At 39.9% G+C, this 16,805-nt stretch overlaps 1 protein-coding gene across 5 annotated transcripts in view; it reads right to left on the reverse strand.

The window, feature by feature from the left end:
• The window catches only part of moody (G-protein coupled receptor moody), a 177,725-nt gene that overhangs the window by 5,444 nt on the left and 155,476 nt on the right, over positions 1-16,805 (reverse strand). The gene's annotated exons all lie outside the window — the stretch shown is intronic.

Genomic DNA, 16,805 nt, shown 5'->3' on the forward strand with positions numbered 1-16,805 from the left:
CAGAGCATTTTCAGTCTTGGACTTCCAAATGTTTTAATCAAGCCATATTTTTCATCTTCCTTTCAACAAAATTATTGATTATAGAATGGATTGGTAGAAGGTACAAAAAACTACGAAGATGAAACTGATCCTGAAATAATTTTACCAGGACCAAATGTGGGGAGAAGTTTCAGACAAAACTCTACCGATTCTTGAAAACTTTATTCAAAATTTATTAGTATCCATCGTTCATAAATTTTCTATTTCTAAAAAAACTATTCCTTTTACTTCAAATGAAATTTTTAATTGGAAAATATGGACAAATCTAGTTCATAGACGATTTATGTACTACTTAAAACAGGCTAAAAACAGATTTCTGTTTATATATAAATTATATTCGCGTGATTGATATCGTGAGTAATTATGACAAGTGCGCATCGAAAATTTAAAAAATAGCATGCGCTTAATATTATAACGAATTGGCGGCGTCATAAATCTATGCTTAAGGCATATTTTCCCCTTATAATCTTTAATTCATCTCGTTTTGCGAAAACGGTAAATAAAATCAGTGTTAGTGAAGTGAAATCATTCTTCAAACAGATCAACTGCTGTTGGAGAGACCTTCGTAACGAAAGATTCGGAAGGTATTTGTCCATCATCACCCATCGCCAATCCCAAACAGAATGTTTGATAATGGACACGGAGCTAATAATGGTAAGCCCAGTGAAATATTTCCACACCGCTCGAAGTTGGGGATTTATCATAACTATATAAGGGTAAATTATTTTATTAAATATTTTGAGTATTTTTGTTCTAAGATATGTTCAGATCATAAATATTTTAAACTAAACTCATGGAGACGAGTCCATCTAGTGAGAATGTTGATATTATGCCATACAAGGAATTATAACTTAGAGATTGAGGTCAATACGTTACATAAGTTGATATTCAATTCAATACAATAGTGCTTATAGTGGATGTGACAGACCAGGTGCCGTATGGCGGCTACTGAACAGAAATATTGGAAAAACCTCTTGGACTTAAAAAAACACTACAATGCCCTTGCATATTCCACAAATTTATGAAATGAGAGAAAAAGTAGGGAATCCAATTGAAATGGCCCAACCATTCCTAAGTGTTAGAGCAATGCTTATGTGTAATGCGTTTAGTCCGTTTGTGGCACGCAAGATGGGATTTGGAATTCCAAACAACCGCACCTAAAATTTTCTTATTTCTCGCTACTCTGTGTTAACGTACGTCGAACTTTGTTTTTATATTTTTAGTTCATGAAAGTAAAAGCGTGGGAGTAGTCATCAGGGGAGTCGGCCGACACGTTTTGATCATTTCTGCCATTATGGATTGGTTGAGAATTTGGCTGAGTTAGGACTTTCAGGGAATAGAAGAAGGGCGGAGAGAAACTCAGCGTCGGAATTAACCTACTCTTTCACGAAAGATGCCTACAATTTAACTTCCCATCCGACGGACGGCATACTAAGCGTTCTCTAAATAGTACCCACAATGGAATCGGGATACCTAGGAAAAATTGTCAATGTACCTTGTTTTTCCGCCTGATATTTGGGAAATGATGTGATCACGCGTGAAATATATAATACTACGCTTCAACTAGCCCAAGAGCTCTGACTTCGACCCCTTCCCCGCACTTCTCTTAGCGATCCCACACGAAATTCCCCATTCCCCGAAATTCCGAATGTCCCCACCCTTACGCCCCTGTGACGTGACGCGGGCAATCCGTTCCGTCTGTTCTTTTCCCTTTGGTCAGCTGATTACAGCGTCGCGTGGCGTCCTCATATAGTAAATTTCGGATTATTCCCGCGATGATTGAAGCACATTCACTCGATTATCTATATAAGCGTGTAATTATAATACCCTGGAAATAGTGCTTCAATTTTACGAAGTTTTCATCTAATATTTGTAGCAACCATCATTCTCTGAACTCAGTTAATCTCGTGATTTCAATCCTCGAAAAAAATCACTTTCAGGAAATACTCGACATACTCAGGTGATATTCGAAGCAGGATCTTTCGTATTACTGCGAGTTGAATGTTCACGGATTGCTCACCGATCGATACGTGTCGGTCACTGTGCTTTAATAATTTTTGTTACTATTTATTCTACCACTTAAGGTAGGTTTTCGAAGGGCACTGACTACAAAACGATACTACGATTCATTTCTAATTTCTCATCTCTCCTAATAAAACAACCTGCCATCGGAAACTACAATAAAACCTCCTTCATTTCCGCATACTTTCTATCTACCTTCATTCCGGCCATATCAGATTCCTACACCTTCCTCATTTGTCTAACGTTTTATTCTTCTCTATTAGTCTTCAATATCCCATCGCTAATCAACACACTCTGCATTAACCTTTCCTGTATCCTTTGGATTTCTCTCAACAATCCCTCTTCCTCCCCCACCATCCTTAGTACTTCCTGGTTTGTTTTACCATCTGTCCATTTTACCTTTTCCATCCTTCTCCACACCTATGTTTGAAAAAATCCAACGTTGGAGTTTCTCCTTGCTGCAACGACCATGTTTCCGCGTCGTACAAAATCACGCTCCAAATTAAATATTTTAAGAGCCTTTTCTTAACTCATTACTAAACGTCTCTGTCATCAATGTCCTCCACGTGAAAGCTTCTTTGCCTAACGCAATTTTTCTTGCGTCCCTACCTCTACCTTGACCATTTTGGTTCAAAATACTCCCGAGATAGGTAAATTGTTCCAACTGCTCTACTTTATGAACTTCTTTTATTAATATTTAACTTTATCAAACTTTCCTCTTTCTCGAAAACAGCGTAATTTTTAAAAAAATATTGATTCTCACGCCATACTTATCGCATTGAACTTTAAGTGACATTTTTTCATCAACCAGGAAACGTTCCTTTTGATATTTTTATAGTCTTGAATCAGAAAGTGGTCCGATGAATCCCCGCCATGATAGAGTCCGATGAATCAAGATCTGCCCTTGGAGAATCATTCGTTTCCAGCGGTGTAAACACTATCAGTGGTTTTATTGAGGCTGGTGGCGTGCCTCCTGGAGTTATTTGTCAAAACTCTAGTTCAACTTACAAATCCTTGTAGTTTCATCATCCAGAGACTTCTAATGACGTCGAATCTGCTCTTACGCTGAACATGCCAGCATTTCCCAGGGTATGAAGTTAAAATATTTAATTTAAATTATACATATTTTGTCTTTATTGATATTTAATTTTATTTCCGGCTTTGATAAGAGGGCCCCAGGAATGGAGGAAGAAATATCTAGGATATTTACGTACAGACCATTCAAGCCTTTTAGACGGATATTAGTTCATATATCGATTATTTAGTTAAAATAGTTGTGTTAAATTTATTGTGCAAAATTTTCGTAGTTTTTATGGAGAATTTCGCCCAACTCGAGCTATTTACCTGTAGGTTGAAAATTCAACCCTTGTTCGACCTTAATCCTATGGTGCTTTGGTTCAAAGACATCATTAACGGATCAGGGGGCTCTTTGTAGGTATTTTTCTTAACTAACATTTAAATCCTTCGCAATGAATCTGAAACATTCGAGGTGTGTTCATCAAGAACAACTCTGTCGGGAGGATGAACAATATTGCATCATATCGCTGCAGTTAATGGAAAACTGCGCCAGGGATGTATGCTGTCGAGCTTGGGAAGGGGAGCGCTTGCCCCCACTACCACAAAAAGTTCGTGCGTTTGTTTTTGGTCTGTTTTGCACGTGACAGGAATGGTTCCAACCCTCAGTTCTCTAATAACCCTGCGCTTGGGGGAGTTGGTTGGACGGGGATGGGAACGAGACAATCAGAAAATATGTGGGTCAAAGAGCGTGCTTTCCGTCATTTCCAACGAAGTTCCATCAACGAGGGAGCTTTCATTAAAGGATTACGAAACGGAAGGACGAAAGAGTCGGCATCCTCCTGGGTAATATATGCTAAAACCTGGAAAGACCATCAAACGTTCATACTACTTCACATGAGTAGAGCAGTTGGAGGAGATGAGAAACGTTGGAAAAAAATTATCTCTCTCGCGTCAAAATCAAAAATTATTAACGAGTTACCTACTAAGCATTCAGATAAATTATTTTCTTTGATTTTATATCATTATACAAAAACCACGCAGTGAATGATTAAAGTCAATTAAAAAAACTGCTTTTCTTAGGTGCGATTTCACCAACAGTCCAAAACAATGCTTAACTGTCTAATTGCCCTGATTTAAACACTTCGCGAACGATGAGGAAGGCGTTTGGTTCCATTTCTAAGGAAATATTTAAACAAATAAAAAACTGCACGGTATTTCTCATAATTAGAAAAGAGCTATCATTAAATTTTCGCTCGTTAAAATCATAACATTTCGGCGCTGAATTGGTTATATTTCAAATGGCTATTGCGGAAAATTTGACCCTTTTAATTTAATACCTCTTTTTGTTTATTCTGTCTTATTCTGGATTTGGTAAGTAAAAATATTTTGGCAGCGAATATTTTATTTATTTATTTAGCATTATACCGCAAACAGCACATTTCGGCCTTTACATCAGACTATTAACAATTTACAAACACCCAAGCCCTAGGTAGGGGAAAAACCCACCCAGGCGGGAATCGAACCCGCGACCCTTGGAATGGCAGACGAGGACGTTACCCCACCGGGAAATATATATATATATATATATATATATATATATATATATATATAAATATATTATCATTTATTTTAATAGAACAATACTGTTCATAAATATCTTTGTTCAAAAATTTTTTTACCTGAAATGACTGATGTGCATTGATTTAAAAAATAATGACTCAACGTGCCATAATTTTTCCACGTCACCGTGCAATCGCATAGTTTTCAGAGAAACCCTTTCAGGTTTCACATCGTCCTCATATCGTCGGTCTCCTTTAACATTAATTTAAATAGAATATTACATTCGGTTCATCCCCTTGTGACTTTGCATTCCCTAGTACTTCTCCACCCACAGGGAAAATCGGCCGCATTTCACTTTATTGCATATCGCCTAATCCTCCGCCGCTATCAGCCGTAAATTGCCGCTCAAAAGTCATTGCACTCGGCCCGATTCAGAGCGACTTCCATTATGTGCTGAGGGGGAGGGGGGACCATGCCTCGCACTGTTGAAAATGTGTCTTTCCTGCTTTAGAGGGTTTGAGCAAACGTCAAATCTGAAGACATCAAATGGAATCAAAGCCCGCGTGTGCAACGAAACGAGAGGTAACCGTTGTCACAGCGTGGTGAGGAACGAGGGCAATGACTAGCGCTCATGAGTGTTCAAAGCCGAGAGCAGTGAGCGAACGATTGCCCCTTTTGTGCACAGCCGACGCAGCGCCGCTACTGCGTGTGTGGGTTCATATCGAGAAGCTAGACTATGGTTCCGTAAATAGCCATCGGGACGAAAGAGGGGCAGTTAACCTAAATGCAGCAAACGATTAGAGTATGCCTCCTCCCCTTATTTCATTAATATGCATTTTGACCGGGCGGTTAAATCCACGACTATGTTACGCCGCCCTACGCGTCCAGCGTGGAGGGTAGTGCGGCGTTTCCTTAAATAATTTACGGTTGAGCGGGCGATTCGTGAGCATCCTTGTGCATCATGATGGATCTTTGTCGCCACACCGTACCTGCCCATCGTTCGCAAGAATTTATGGCGTTAAAGTCGTCACATAATGGGGGTATTTCCTCACAAAGCGGACGTAGGTTTCAGGAGATGAGGGTGTAACCAAGGAGAGGGTCCTGACGGAAGCTGCCACTTATCATTAATTTTTGAGCTTCTATGTGATTCATACTGTATTATATTTACCAACAACCAGGTAAAATTGAGCATCATAACATCGATTTCTTAGTACATATGTTGCCACTTGCACAAGTCTCCCCTCAGTTGTAATCCTGGCTTCACCGCTAAACAAGTGTCGCAGTCGTCTTGTACCTTGCTCACAAGGAAGCGGTCTCAAGTCGTTGGGGTCTCATGAATCTCAAGTCGTTGGGGTCTCATGAATATTTCTTAGTATTCATATTTATCAATTGAGTGGTTAGATCAAAATATGGTATTTTGGTTTTGTTACATCTATGAGGAAGGAATCTGGCCAGAAGACTTCGTGAGATCAGTGTTAGTTCCTTTTCCGAAAAAGATAAAGGCTACATCATGCGAGGACTACAGAACAGTAAGTTTGATTTTTCATGCAGCTAAAGTGGTTCTCAGGATCATCAACAAAAGGATGGAGAGCAAGATATATGATTACTTAGGTGATTATCAGTTTGGGCTTAGGAAGGGGAGAGGCTCGCTGATGCCATTGCAATAATGTGATCATTAATCGAGAGGAATACTCGTATACATTTGTAGAATACCATCATCATATTTGCCTGTTTCGTAGATTTCGAAAATGCGCTTGATAGAGTGAATTTGGAAAAGCTAATGAGCATATTGCAGAAAATAGGAATAGATTGGAGGGAAAGGAGGCTAATCGCAACCTTTACATGTCTCAGACTGGTCAGGTGCGAATTGGGAGCGGGGAGTCCTGTTGGGCAGTGTTAGGAAGAGGTGTAAGGCAGGATTGTCCATTTTCACCGGTGCTGTTCAACCTATATGCAGAGGCAATGATGAAAGAGGTATAGGAAGAACTGGAGATAGGAATGAAAGTCGGAGGGGAATTCGTAAAATCAGTTAGGTTTGCTGATGACCAAGCTCTAGTTTGTCAGCGAGCCAAAAGATTGCGAGCATTGCTGAGGGAATTGGAAATTAAGTGCATTAGATATGAGATAAGAATCAATATTAATAAAACAAAGGTTATGCGATTTTTCAGAAAGAAAATGCTAACCTAAACTTTAAAATAGCAGGGCAAAAACTAGAGCAGGTAGAACAGTTTACGTATGTCGGAAGTGTTTTGGACCAACACGGTCAAAGTAGTAGGGACGTAAGGAGAAGGATTGCGCTAGGAAAAGAGGCTTTCTCAAGGAGGAGGGAGTTGATGACAGGGGCGTTGAGTAAGGACATTAAGAAAAGACTCGTAAAAACTTTGATATGGAGCGTAGCTATGTACGGCGCGGAAACGTGGTCATTGAAGCAGGAGGATAGACGTAGATTGGAGGCTTTTGAAATGTGGGTGTGCAGAAGAATGGAGAAGGTGAAATGGACAGAGAAGAAAACAAACGAGGAAGTACTTGGTATGGTGGGCGAAGGGAGGAGTTTGTTAGGAGTAATCCTATGGAGGTAGGAAAAGTGGATGAAGGGGGTATTGACCGGTAGTGGAATGTTGAAGACTGTGATAGAGGGTAGAATGTTGGGCAAAAGAGGAAAGGGAAGGAACAGGATAGGGATGTTGGACGGGATGAAGGGAGGAAGGAATTACACAGAGATGAAGAAAAACTTGATGACTTGTGTTTTTTTAGGAGTAGCAAAATATTTATTCGGTAGTTGTGTCCATCCAAAACCTACCTTAACCGGTAGATTACTTAATAACAATAAAATAATTTTGGATTTATTTTCAAACATGCATTTTTTGTCCATGGAGTAGTGGGTGTCTACATTTTTGTTGGGATATTGAGGGTGGGAGTGGCCAGGCAATAGTTCGGTTTTAAAAGTGTTGATTTAGTTAAGTGAAATCGGACGTGTACTTAACTGCCTCGTTAATTAAAATAAAATAAAAGTGAAAGAATGCCCTAATTTATATGACCGCATGTAATGGAGGCCTCATATGTCCTCAATCAATTTTGACGGCAAACGTGCTGATTCTGCTAGAGCAAATGTCTAAAGTAATTGTTGCTTCAGGGGTATTTAAGCTTTTTCGATTTTTTTAACGCTAGCTTTTGATGGTGTCCGAATCATTCAGTGCACGAAAAGTGTTTATTCTCCGATGAATAACTCAATTGCTCATGCGGAGCTTGATGAACTACAACGTACAAAGAAATAATTAACCTTCAGATGAAACATTAGTACGTACATACAAAAGCTGTAAAAATTACGTCATCATACAATCCACTGCCACAAAAACTAAAAATACGACTGCATGTGTCATACAAACGTAAACTGAATAAAAATAATAAAACCTGGTCTTATAACAGCAAAAGTGGCAAAACGTATTTGTAAGGGTTTTGGCAGAGATGATTTTCGAAGCGTAAACATTATTGCGGCTGTATGGCAAGCCGCATATATTTGATCAATTTCAGGACCTATAATGGCCGCGAATCGCTCGGTAAAGAGATCGGATAAATAGATTGAAAATAGACTCGATGGATTTTTATTTGTGCCGCGAGTGGCGTACGTCGCACTGAAAATATTTGAACAGCTTTTAACACTCAAAAAGGAGAAGAAAGTTACGAAAAGGCGAGGGAAGTTTTTTTTTCGGGACGGAAAACCCAATAAATCTGTAGGCCACTAAGCCTTCTCGAATAGGATAAGTGCCTCCACGGTCTCAATTCACCAATCAATGAAAATCCTGCGCCCGCTCTCCTCCCACCATTTCCTCGCACGCCAAGTTGCAATGCGATATCATTCCTGAAACCTCGGCCCCGGTTTCACCCCGCCCCCCACATCCCCCCCACCAACCCGCACTCAGCGCGGCGTCCCTCCGTTCTCCCCCCTGCGGTCTCTGCGGGGTGCCGGAGCGAAGGAAACCGTTTTTCGAATTCCTCGAATGCCTGAGGTTTGCGTTCCATTATCTGAGAATACCTTGGTAACAGTTTCGTGGGGGTCGGCCCTGGTGGGTGAGGGGTCTATGACCCAGGGGAGGGTGCATGGAGGGAGAGAGAGACTTGGGCCTCGGGAGTCCGAGGAGGACAGAAAATTTGGATCACGTGCAGGGTATGATCCTCTTCTTGCACAAATAAGGGTAGATGTCTTATTTATTTGTGTACTTTTTCAGTGATGCCAGGATATTCCACGGCGTATCCTAAAAAGCTCGACTGAAATAGTCATGCTCCTATCGTGCCCGCATATTTTGTTTAGGTTCCGATGCTCATCCTTTGCAAAAGAAAGAATTTGCCGGTATCTTCATCAGCGTAGTTGTGGCTGTATTCCAAACGGAAGATGCCATGTTCGAATCCAGGCAATACCCCGATACCTCCTAGCTGCACCCGATCTTACTGTGCAACTGGCCTGATATGAGAATTTCATGCGTGTTTGGGCTTAATGCTAAGTAAACCTCTACTCTCGCCTATAAAAGTAGCCTTTATGTAAGTTGATTACTATTTTCCTTTGGTCATTAGTTCTGAGTTCCGAACAAACTCAAAATTTTGTCTTGCATTGTTCAATCATATTTTTGCTCCATATGTAAAATCTCTCGGTTTCCGTTGGTCACTCTCTCTCTCTTCCCGGCTGTGTACGTCAAATAAAATGTCTCTTAATTGAAGATTGAAGTACGCGATGAAATATTTTGAAAATTTTAACCTATCCGAATATATTATTTTGGATTTCCGAAATAAGCGTTCTGATTTTTCGGGCTGCCGATGAAACATTGCGGTGTGAACCGGGCTAAAAAATCGACATGTCGAGTAATCCAGACGTCAAGAGTTGGTGATGTTCTTGCTGGACCAAAATATCATTAATTTAAACGATATTCTTTAAATCGTAAGTTTCAAGAATGTAGCATTTCTAAAACATTATTATTAATTATTCAAACTATTTAGTGGAAGAGAACATTTATTTTTCGTAGAAAATAATGAGAGCTGTTGACAGTGCCACGATTGATGGGCATAATACAGCATACGTGTATTATTGGATCTGAGTCCACATATTATTGGACCTGGATTCAATATTATGGTGTTGTATGCTCATTGTATTTGATTGTATCTCCTTCAACTGCATTTCCTGTCATGTCCAACCAAGTCTGAGAAGTTTGCTGAACTTTGTCTGCAAAATTCATGCCAATTTCAGTTACATGCAAAATGTAATGCTCCTATTTGAATAGCCTCTTTCAGTTCATATACTGCATGTTTTAAATCGATAGCAGTGGGTATGAATCCATTAAACATCTCCTTTGTTGACACCGTGATTGTATTTACACAAAATTAGGTCGAGGGACTGAAAAATATCAGATAAAAGTATAAACGAGTTATCTTTCCGGACTAAGCATGCGATCGATGGTCGAAGTTCCGATATGTATATGTATATATAAGAGTTCTGAATGAGAACACATTTTAAAATATTAAGTATGATTCGTGTTGAAAGATTCAGAGTTGGAGACTATAGGTATTAATGCATATAGGTTGAATTGTTCTCGATATTGTCACAGGGTCATATCTTTCAACGCAACTGATTCATCCAGGCATTTCGTTTCTCGAGAAGGTAATCAAAATGTCGGCTGAAAAGGAAGACATTTCTTGGATCCATTTCCGAGAAGAATTCATCTGGAATATCTCGTACTTCAGAACACCGAGAGATCACAAGATCCTTCATTCTACTTTCATTTCGTCACTATCTGACGAGCAACCGTTCACTAAATGACTTCTTGAATATTTGAGCCTATCATCTACATTTTTCGGGAGGATGTGTTTATGACGGATATTAAGAATTGCCTGACTGAAAATTACTGGTTAATTTCACGTTGGGGGAGAAAGATAGCAATCTACATATATTTGGAGGGATTTTCGTTCGGCTGTGAATTTATATCGAGGTTATGCTTCTCCGCATTGACATATTATTAGTAATTCTTTCCTGCTGGGGCGAAAATTATTTAGTTTGTTTCTCAGGGATGAAATGCTCTTTTCCTGGGTGGTTTCGTTGGAGATCACTGATGCACCCTATTCCGACGATCATTTCTGTGGAGTGATCCCAGACACTCATTGAATTGCTGAAATAGGTTTATTCGATGTGAGTTATAGATGAATAGTATGGCCTCATGTCACTCTAGCCAACAGTTAATGTGTATTAACGCGTGGGGTTAGCTTATACACAATCTGTGTGATAATGCCGAGCATGGACCTCGAATCATAATTTTCTTGCGACAGCGGTAAATCTTTAAGCAAACCAGGAACACTTCTAGTTCTTCCGGTACTCTTTGACCATCCACCTTTCTCTGACTCCTGCCATCTTTGACACTTGGCGATTTCCATGTCCCGTTTCGACCCACGATAAAGATATAAGTATTGAGGGAACGTCGATAAATAGGGTTTTGGTGCCTGATTTCCGCATACTCCCCTTCATTTTAAGCGACCTTAATCTCTGTATCCCATGCCTGAAATATCTTCTTGAAACTCTAGCGAAGTCGGAGTGTCCTGAGTGAAACATTATGGCCATCAACTCTTTGAATAAACAACTCCCGGCGTACTTAGCCGCAAAGAAAGCGTTAACCACGAATAATTAGGCTAAAGGAAATTCAGCAATTTTACACCCATTTCAACTTCATCATGGAGCCTAATTATTACAATTACAAGTTCAAAATATGTCGAGGAAGTACAACAAGTGTCACCAAACTCAGCAGGATTATTTTAGTACTAAAATATCATCATAGATTCGACGCGTAGCGTCATCAGGTGGCAATAAAAGTTAACAGCACTTAAAATATATCTTTAAAGATTAAAATAATGCTATCGAATTGCTATATTTACTTTACCGTTATCATGAAAGAATTCCATAGAGAGAGTCTTCTTTATCATTACTCATTAATAAATATAAAATTTCTTTGAGCTTTGATAATACAACCTAACGATCTTCCTCTTCGGACAACACGGAAAAAACATTTGAGGTGAAGAATATTTTTCATTTTAATTTGAAACTAATAAAAAGACAAATGCCGCAGCAGAAAATGTAGGCATGAGTTTTTAAATTGTGGTTGCATTTTCTTGTAGATCACGCGAATCTTCCGTGGAAAAGCGGGAGGAGAAGTGGTACTTGACTTCAAGATGCTCTAAGCGCTCGTGATACGATTTTCTTTCCACGTCGCTGAATGTAAAACGCACCCCAGGGCCATGAGATCATGCGCTCATGAAACGGGTGCGGGATTAAAAGATTTTCGTTGGAAGTTATCCGTGGGAGATTTCAATCAAAAGTTTTCCAATACTTCTCGTGGGAGGGACGCCTCAAGGTGTACCGATAAATCGCCACAAGTGAAGACCGAGCGATACTACTAAAGAGTCTCGATACTGCACAGGAGTGGGGGGAAGGAATGGCAACTGTACCTAAAGCACTCTGATGCGCGCCGCCATAAACTCTGAACAAACGGTGAACTTTGGCCGTAAAGCCCAAGCAGCGCCGCGGAATAACCTATATCACATTCGTCGTTATAAATATTTAAGGACGTAGCGGAATACTTTTTTCCACTGGCATAGGAAACAACAATACATCTGGAGGTTTCTCGGAAAAATAAGGGAGATGAATCGACGGAAGTAGGAATGGGGAACTATCCTGTTGCAAATCCTATTGGGAGCAACGAATCTAGGGAGCTCACTGGTTCCCTACTGTTATCTTGGTATCGTGGCATAGTCAGAAAGTTTTCGGTAAGGGGAGGGGGGCGAATTACGTTAACGGGTGTCTACCAATCAACGTGCTTTGAAACGATTCTCTTTCGCAGACGCAGATTAATGAGTTCATTAACATTCTTCGCCTCGGAAAACTTGACTAGCTGTTATAAAACCATCGAGAAGACGGATATTCAACCTCGGAATATTTTCTTAATGCCTATCCTCACTTTTATTTACGTAGAGCAAGAAAAAATGCATAGTATTATTCCTGCAGGAAACTGGGTTTAATTTGTGCTTAATGAATGCATGAAAAATGCATTGCACAATTAATAAATGCATGAAATGCGCATCCCTCTGCTTATATATATATATATATATATATATATATATATATATATATATATATATATATATTACAATAATTTGATGGCAATAATGCAAACAATATAAGAAAACACCGGTTTCCTATGAAATTAAAGAAGTTTAATGCTAGGAATTTTGGGAGGATGCCGACCTTTAGTCCGTGTAAAATAAATTTACATTTCGCCTGCACTTCATGAGGTACCAACGAATTTTATCTTGAGGGCATAATCGAGTTTCTAACGAATTGCTTTTTTTGAGAATATTTAATTGCATCAATCAGTTATTATTTCAGAAAAAAATAGAAATTAACGAGTGGAAAATAATAATTTTGAATTAAAGTTCGCCAAGTCTAAATTTTTACCACGGAAGTCTTGTTTTGGGAAATTCGTTTTCAAACTCACCCTGGCGTCCAGAATCATCTCTGCACCCCTTGAAGGTAAATCGTCGCTCAGATAAAGCATACTTGAGGAATGCGAGCAAAGAGTTATCAACTTTTTCATATATTAATTATTTAATTCCGCGATTTCGGCGTGACTACCCTTAAATAAATATGCATCCGGATAAAGTTGAAAGGAAAAATAATGTCCAAGCGGACCAGGCAAGAGGGCCTCATTCTTTAATTACGTGAACTCTTATGTGCGGGGAGGTGGACCGAACGTGTGGCTACATTACGTCCTCCTTACGTTTAGTCACCGGAGGGAAAAATCTCTGTATCGAAGTATGATTTGGGCGTTCAAGAAAGTTCCATGGTGGAAAAATTTCACGAATGAAAGGCCGGTGCGCGTACTCCCTCTCATTATTCTCCCTTATCAGGCATGGTATTCTCTCCTTTAGGAATGTCCCGCCGTGAGGCCTCATGCGTAAAGTTAGCCATGCATGTGGAGGTTCAGCATTAAACACAAGTGCATTTTTTAATTGCTTATATCCCCTCACCACCGTGAGCTTATCCTCCATGAAACGGAATTCTAAAAGCTACGGATGAATTGATTCGACTCCCCCATGAAAAAAATTTGACACCGGGTTCATTGCACTTTTTTTGAAAATCCTCCGGGAGGACATATCTTTCTCTCCCAAGAGTTGCGACTCTTCCCTCTTCGTCTACTCCCCCTTAGAGGGGCGTACGGATTCGAACGTGTGTCTGAGGAAAACGACAGAGCATCCACAAGAAAGTGCCCATAAGTTTACCGTCTCTCGTTCTCCTGGCCTTCCATCAGTCCCTCTCACCCTCCCGACCACCATCGTCGTCGAAGCATTACCTCCCATTTTTATACCTCTTTAAGGCCGCTTTGTTAATGTTTGTAGGGGCAGGTGGAGGGAGGGAGTGGGCCTTGTTGGGAGGATGGGGGAGGGAGGATTTGGGAGAGGGATCTGGCAATTTGACAGCCGAGTGCTTTTGATGGCATAGGGGGTGAGGGCGGGGGTGGAGAGACAGGGAAAGAGGGATGGGTTGGGAGGAGGTAGAGAGGTTGAAGGTTAGCGGCGAGGGAGGGGCAGGGAAAGGAATGAACGGAGTTAATGTGGGCATGCGGGAGAGGGAAGGCGGGGGTGGTTCACTGGCTCTTCGGAGGAGGAAGTGAGAAGGGGAATGGGAATGGGGAGGATGGAGGAATGAAAATGTTGGGAATAGGCGTGGCATTTCGAGTTGTAGAGTTAGCAGATTATCTGGCATCACAAAGCTAGGTTGCTACTACGTTGAGTTAAGGGCAAACAGAAAGGCCACAAGGCCACAGCGAGAAGTAAAATCTGGGCAGTGATTTAAAGGCTTTTGGCATAACTAAATGAAATGAATTTATAATGAAGGAAGAAATTGTCCGGGCATTGTTTGAGGTAAAGTTATTTCCTACAATATCACCCCCTTCCATAGTTCAACGAAATTTGACAATAGATCGTGATTTCTCCCAGAGTTTTGTAATTAAGGGTCGGAATTATTCGTCGACTAGTCTCTTAAGCCTAGCTTCCGGGTTCATTTTCCTGGGCCCGAGGGATATTTCTGCTTTTTTTAGGACAAACTTGTTTGTCTTGTGGATATCACCGCAGGTTCAGTACACTCTCCATCGTATGGAACCGTGTGTCTGCTTGAACCAGACCTTTTTTTTCAACCCTTTCAACCAATCGGTTTATAAAAATTATTTCCATTCTTCCTTTAATTGCAATTCGAATGAATTGCGTAGTATGGAATGAGTGAGTTTGTCATGGTTTTCTTTCCACTCTGTTTGATCAGGAGTCGTGCAAAACTCTTTATGTATTATTAAACACTTAATTGCTTTTTCACTTGGCAGTGCTTTGGTAAATGACTTTTCAATTCATTTTGTGCCAGTCCATATGATGACCTCTCTCGATTTTTCGAAGGATATTCTCCAGTCACGACTGTAATTCTTAATGCCGTCTAAAAAAGCAAAATTCCGCTTGATCATCGCATATTTTAAGTAGAGGAAGTTAAAAGTTGTATCTACCACGCATGCCTACTTTATTGGAGTTTTATGTGCTATAAACTAGACGTCAGGGTATACACATTCGTAAAGGTAAAAGGAAAACCTGCACATAGAAACACCAGGCAAGTAAAGACATTCACTGTTTTCTCGATTAATGAGATCTGAGTCGCTCCCTCTTCGCTTTGGGCGTGGGCGACCGCTAACGACTTTCAAAACTGCTTAAAAGAGATTGGATTTCCTCCTCCGCAGACGAATCATCATCGTCCATAAAGAAAGAAGAAAAAAAACTCGACATGATGAGACGCCAATCTTCTTTGAATTCTCGGTAAGGATCGGACGCAAGTGCGGTCATTATTGCAACCCTTAGGTACTTGATATCCTATACACCCATCCCAAAATTTCATTTACTTGAAATATTTAGAATATGGAGATGAAATGACATGGCGATACAAATAGAGTATACTGAACAGGCTCGAGGATAAACTTACATATAATGAATTCGCTATTCGTGGTTTACATGTATATCATTGACCAGGACTGAAAGAGAGCCCAGAAAATCTGCAGGAATTTAGCAGTTCAAAGGACCAAGTATTCCAGAGATCTACATGTACACACTAGCCCCCAAGCTATCAAAAGGGCGTGTGGCGGTGGGTGGTAAGGCATCAGCCATGCACGAGCGATCATGTTATCATAATCTTCTTAAGGCCTTGTCGTTGCAGCCATATGTCTTTCTCCATTGCTGTTGTTTTCAAATCCTTGTACGTTGTGACTCTAATAGTACTTTTTATGCCATCCCGTAACTTCTTGCTTGGCTTTCCTCTTTCTTATATATATATATATATATATATATATATATATATATATATATATATATATATATATATATATATATATATATATATATATATATATATATATATTTATATATTTATATATTAGTAGTGGTTAGTTGTATCTTTCTCGTGCCTAGAAAGTAGCATAATGTGGTATGGAAGGAGCTAAACGGATATTATCTCAAGCTAGAAATGTTTTAACCACGAAGGGGCAACTACTATTCCCAAAGGAGAAAATTTTACATAAGAGGAGACACACTCTGTGAAAGCATTCATGCGGGGCATGGCAATCAATGGAATGGAGGCATTGGCAAAAGAGACGAGAGAAAAGTCTGAGGTCTTTTGAACCTGATATTTTAGGAGAATGCTCAAGATCAAAAGGTTAAGGAGTATAAAGAGTAGAGAAGAAAGAGGCGACATAAGGAACTGTAAGAGAAAGCTGAACAAGATGAAATGGGTACAACTTACGTGTTACCAAAATTATGGAAGGAAAATCATAAGGAATGGCCCCGAGAGAAAGACCTAGGGACAATACGTATGTCAAGTAAAAGGGAAATGCTTTGCTCGATGGAAGACTTGAGTGGACGTAAGTGTGTTCTTATTCCAAATCGAAGTGTGACCTATTGCAGTCAACAAATTTCGGAATGGAAAACTAATTCTCTGTGGTGTTTGCGCGTAGGTACATTCATCAAATAATTCTTCCAAGGGTAGAAGTGTAGAACACAAATATTAATTACTTCGTACAGTAAGGAAAATGTGGGGATGCAAAATGCTCTGA

Source organism: Hetaerina americana, unplaced genomic scaffold, assembly GCF_022747635.1.
Source record: "Hetaerina americana unplaced genomic scaffold, ioHetAmer1.1.p SCAF_2, whole genome shotgun sequence".
Classification (NCBI taxonomy): domain Eukaryota; kingdom Metazoa; phylum Arthropoda; class Insecta; order Odonata; family Calopterygidae; genus Hetaerina; species Hetaerina americana.